Raw genomic sequence first — 6,000 nt, 5'->3', positions numbered from 1 at the left:
TCCCCTAGTCTTTAGCCTGCATTTTAATTTTCTTAAGTGTCTTTCAAGTTATTTATGTTGATATGTTACATAAACATATGAATATAGTTTTTGTTTTAAAGTTTTTAATGTTAACAGATTCAGTCCATCTTTTTTTATGGTTAGTGCTTCATCTACCCCAAGGTCATGAAAATATTCTTCAAATTTTTTTGTAGAAAGTTTACAGTCTTAGTTTTGTGCTTTTATGCTGAGTTGATTTTTAAAATATGATATAAAGAGGGGAGTACAGGTTCATTTATTTTCTCTCTATGGATATTCATTCATTTCAGCACCACTTGTTGAAAAGACTATCTTCTCCACATTGAATTACTGTGGCATCTTTGTTGAAAATTAATTGGCCATCTATGTTTAGGTCTATTCGAGAACTCTTTCTTCTGTTCTAGTGATATTTTTTTAATCCTTGCATCAATTCCACATTGTCTTGATTTCTTTAGTTTTATAAAATTTAATTAATTAGTTAATTTATTTTTGGCTGTGTTGGGTCTTCATTTCTGTGTGAGGGCTTTCTCTAGTTGCGGCGAGCGCGGGCCACTCTTCATCACGGTGCGCGGGCCTCTCACTGTCGTGGCCTCTCTTGTCGCAGAGCACAGGCTCCAGACGCACAGGCTCAGTAGTTGTGGCTCACGGGCCCAGTTGCTCTGTGGCATGTGGGATCTTCCCAGACCAGGGCTCGAACCCGTGTCCCCCTGCACTGGCAGGCAGATTCTCAACCACTGCGCCACCAGGGAAGCCCCGATTTCTTTACTTTTTATAGTATGTCTTCAGAAAGTGTAAGTCCTACAACTTTTTTTCTGTATTTTTCCAAATTCTTTTGGCTAATCTAGGTCCCTCACATTTCTATACAGTATTTTAGAATCAGCTTGTCAATTTTTTAAAAAGCCTATTCACGTTACACTGAATCGGTACAGATCTATTTAAGGAGAAATTGACATCTTAACAATATTATCTCCCAAACCATGAACATGATATATCTAGCTCTTTTTTATATTTATTTTTTTAGTAATGTTTTATACTTTTCAGTGTACAGATCTTCATTCTCTCAATTAAATTTACAGTCGTCCCTCAATATGTGGTATTGGGTAGCAGGGAACTGGTTCCAACACCCCTGTGCATGCTAAAATTCAGGGATGCTCAAGTCCCTATTCATGTGAAACGTCATAGTACAATTGGTTCTTTCTACTCATAGGTTCTGCTTCTGTGGGTTCAACCAACCCAGATTGAATTCCAAGGTTGGTTGAATCCCAGGATTTGGAGCCTGCAGATAGGAATATACTTGGTCCTCCCTATGTATTTCAGTTTTTTGATGCTCTTGTAAATGGTATAACTTTAATTTTTAGTTCTTTATACTAATGTATAGGAATATAATTAATTTTTTTGCATATCATCTTTTTATTTTTGGACTTCGCTAAGTTCATTTACTAGTTCAAATAGAATTTTTTTGATTCCTTGAAGTTATCTATTTAAAAAATCATATTGTTTGTGAGTAAAGACAGGTTTACTTCTTTTCATCAAGATTTTATGCCTTTTCTATCTTTTTTTTCAGCCTATTGCCGTAACTAGCCACTCCAGCACAATGTTGAATAGAAGTGTGAGAACAGACATCCTTTTTCTTTTTCTCAATCTTAGATTAAAAGAATTCAGTATTTCACCATTAAACAAGATGTTAACTGTAGTTTTTGGATAGATGCCCTCAATTAGATTGAGGAAGTATTCTCCTATTGCTAGTTTATGGAGGGTTTTTATACTTAACTTCTCTTGAATGCTTTTCCTGCATGCATTGAGATGATATGTGGTTTCTTTTCTTTTTTTTGTTAACGTTTTTAAAAATTGAAGTATAGTTGGTTTACAGTGTTTCACGTATACAGCAAAGTGGGTCTGTTATATATATTCTTTTTCAGCTTCTTTTCCATAATAGGTTACTACAAGATTTTGAATGGTTCCCTTTGCTATACAGTAGGTCCTTGTTGTTTATCTATTTTATATACAGTAGTATGTATCTGTTAATCCCAAATTCCTAATTTATCTCCCTCCCAGCCCCCCTTTCCTCTTTGGTAACCGTCAGTTTGTTTTCTATGTTTATGAGTCTATTTCTGTTTTGTAAATAACTTCATTTGTATCATTTTTTTAGATTCCACATATAAGTGATATCATGCAGCATTTATCTTTCTGTCTGACTTGTTTCACTTAGCATAATGCTCTCCAAGTTCTTTCATGTTGTCATGAATGACAGGATCTCTTTCTTTTTTAAGGCTGAATAATATTCCATTGTGTATGTGTATCACGTCTTATTTATCCATTCATTTGTTAATGGACGTTTAGGTTGTTTCCATACTTGGCTATTGTGAATAATGCTGCACTGAACATGGGAATGCAGATGTCTCTTCTAGATAGTGGTTTTGTTTCCTTTGGATATATACCCAGGAGTGGAATCCTGGGTCAGAAGGTAGTTCTATTTTTAATTTCTTGAGAAACCTTCATGCTGTTTTCCCTCGTGGCTGTACCAGTTCACATTCCCACCAACAATGCACGAGGATTCCCTTTTTCCCACATCCTCGTAACTTACTTTATAGATGAGGAGACCAAGGTACATAGAGGTTAAATAACTTGCTCAAATATCACACAGCTAGGAAGTGAGTAAGACAGTGATGGAGCCCAGGTCCCTTGATTTCTATCCCAGAACTCTGGTCATACCACACAAAGGACAGAAGGAAGCCAGCCCCTGTCTCCAGGAAGCCTGCTCCCGTTGGTGCCTCACTAGAAGTCAGTGGCATTATTATGTCAGTTTCTGAGATACTGGCAGTGTATATCACTGAAGGCCCCATGGGTGGTGGAAATGGCCTCACCTGGGAGGTAGTTTCCCAGCCACTACTCGTGGTGACGCTTACAGATGAGACACATTTTCTTAACAAATAAGAATCTAATGGATTAGGTCTTATCTAACGATGCATTCTGCATTCAGCTGTGCCTCTCCCTGCCTGATGCTGCTGGCATAATTAAACTTAATGTACTTTTAATGATGTCTTCTTAACTCAAGCATTCACATGCAATTAGCCTCAAAGGGGGATGAGCTGTTGCAGGTCTAGGGGCTGTTCTCTACAATGCCCCCTTAAGACTCAGGTTCAGATGTAAATGAATCATCAACTTCAAGGTTTGCAAATGTTAGCTTGGGGGTAAAGGTGGCTTTTAATGCTAGTCACTCTCATTTGAGCCAGAAAAATGGCATCTTTTTCTAGTTTGCCTTAAATTCCAGGTGTCAGGTCCCAGAAACCAGTATGAGTTGTAAATTTTGTTTGTTTTGGATCTGAGTTTTTGGCTGGCTAAGGGGTAAAGAAAAGGTCAGGGAAACAATGTGCAAGGAACAGAGCATTATACTGGGAGTTAAGATATCTGGGTTCTAGCAAGTAACATCCTCTCTTTGAACTTTATCTGTAAAATGAGAGGGTTAAGCTAGATGACATTTATGATTCCCTGCAGCTCTGGGAATTATTATTTAAATATGGTCTCTCTGCTGCCAACCTCTCTCCTACCTCCAGTCCCTCCTCCTTCCGACCTCAACTAGTGACTTCCAAAACAAGATCTATGTCATTCCCCTCATCAGAAATCTCCCATCACAGTACAACAACTAGTATTTATTGAGTATTTACTGTACAAGAGACATTTATATTTTCATCTTCAACAGCCCAGTGAAGTTTGGTATTTTGTCATTTTTACTGATGAGGGGACTGATTCAGAGAAAGAGAGTTTGCCAGCTCAAACAGTGGGAAAGTGGTGAAGAGCAGTCTGTAATTGTACACAGTGCCATGCCGCTTCTCACATGTTCTCTGTGGCCGACAGACGAAAGTGGAGGCTGAGGCAGGCATACGTAGCCCTCAGGATCTCTTCCCAATTTAGTACTTCTAGCCTCTTCTCTCCTCTCATACACTGTTTCTTGCCTCCCCTACCCCGCTCAATGCCAGTCCTTTCACAGCTCTTCACATGTACCCTGATATTCAACCCCTGTATTTTCACTCAGGCTTTCCCCTCTGATTGTTTTACCCTCCTGTCCTGTATCATCCCATCATAGCTTCAGGTACCTGTTCAGGTTTCCCCTCTGCCAAGATTCCTTTCCCAGTTCTTCATGTTTCCTTCCCCTTGTTTTTATTTTTTATTTATTTTTAATTTTTTTTCTTCCCCTTGTTTTTAAAGCATTACTCACTCTCTATCGCGAACGCAGGAAAGGCTTTGATGTGTCATAATTGAGTTATTCCTGTATGTCTCTATTACCTAACTTGACTGTGGACTGTAGATGATAAGGGATGTCTATTATGCCTCTCTTCTTCCTCTCCTGCACTTGATAGATAATTCTGTGCTTCTCACATAGTTGCCTCTGATGCAAGGGTGACATTCACAATACTTAACAACTGGTATGGCGTGTGCACCGACGCATGACGGTGGACTCTGGCTGTAGTGGTGAGTCCATATGGAACATCACCCCTCCCCTGATGTATGTATAGGGAATTGAAACCGTCAAAGGAAGGACTGCTAAATGGATTCCTTCTTAGTTCCCTTCCACTTTACCATACTGCCTCTAAAATGGTCTCCTGCACCGCTCTCCCAAGGTGGTCTGCCTTCCGGGTCCTCTCCCTCTGGTCTCAGCTCCATTGTACTTACCCTGCTCTAGACCTCTGTTTCCATTCTCAGACCCTCCAGCTCTGTCCAGCCTTAGGAAGTACGTTCTCCCTTTGCCTTCTGGCACATATGGCTCTTCCCCCACCTCTTCCCATGGCTGGCTACCTCATGTTGGTCAGCTCTCTGCTCAAACATCATCTTAGAGGGGCTCCCCAATAATTCTACTGAAAAGCCTCCCCACCGCCTCCACCCAGTTTCTCACAACACTCTGATTGTGTCTTTCAGAGTACCTGTTAAACTCTTTGTTTGCTTATTGCTTATTAATGTTCTCTTCCTTATTAAAATGTAAGTTCTGAGTATAGACCTTTGCTGTTTTATTCACAGCTGTATCTCCAGTTGGTATACAGTAGGTACTCAGACATTTTAATTATTTGTTGAATAAACGAATGAATATCAAAGGAAACCTATTTTATTTGAAAGTCATTAGTACTGCTATACATAGGCTAGGCATTCTGCTGGGTACTGGGGCATATAGGAATGAACCAGGAAGCTAATCTGGAGAGGTACTTTGGTTACAAACAAACCCTTCAAGTTGTATTAGTGCTGGGTGGGGTTTTCCTTGGAGAGGCACAGGTATTGTAGCTTAAAGTGGGGATTTTGGGGGACCTTAGACTGGGCCTCTTTTTTTTTTTTTGCGGTACGCGGGCCTCTCAGTGTGGCCTCTCCTGTTGCGGAGCACAGGCTACGGATGTGCAGGCTCAGTGGCTGTGGCTCACGGGCCTAGCTGCTCCGCGGCATGTGGGATCTTCCCGGACCGGGGCACGAACCCGTGTCCCCTGCATTGGTAGGCGGACTCTCAACCACTGCGCCACCAGGGAAGCCCAGACTGGGCGTCTTACTCAGCTTGTTATCTCATGTTTACTCTCTGTAGGCTCTACATCCTTCTGTGAAACTGCTTCATTCTTCTCTCTTCCAAGGGCAGCTCCTCCTCACCCTCTGTGCTCTTCTAATTCCTCCATAAATTAATCTTGCACCTGGCTTGGCCTCATCGTGGTCCTGACTCAGCTCTGATGCCTCCTTTCATGGTCTTGTTCTGCTAGCAATTCTCTCATTTTCTTACATCCCCTCTTCCTCCTTTCCTAGAGACAGATATGGGTTGGTCCAGTCCCTCTCTTGATGCCAGGCCACAGGAGGTTGCCAGCTAGCCTAGAGATTGGTTTTACTTGTGTTAGGTTCAGCTTCTTGGGCAGCAGAGGTGGTGAGTGGGACAGTTAGTTTAGTAGTAGTGGGGCAGATGGTGCCTGACATCCCCGGATGAGCATTCATTAAGAAGAGAAGATAGGCACAAAATAA

This window comes from Monodon monoceros, unplaced genomic scaffold (assembly GCF_005190385.1).
Source record: "Monodon monoceros isolate NGI ecotype Baffin Bay Population unplaced genomic scaffold, NGI_Narwhal_1 Super_Scaffold_12, whole genome shotgun sequence".
In the NCBI taxonomy this organism is placed as follows: Eukaryota; Metazoa; Chordata; class Mammalia; order Artiodactyla; family Monodontidae; genus Monodon; species Monodon monoceros.
This window is presented reverse-complemented; position numbering follows the sequence as displayed.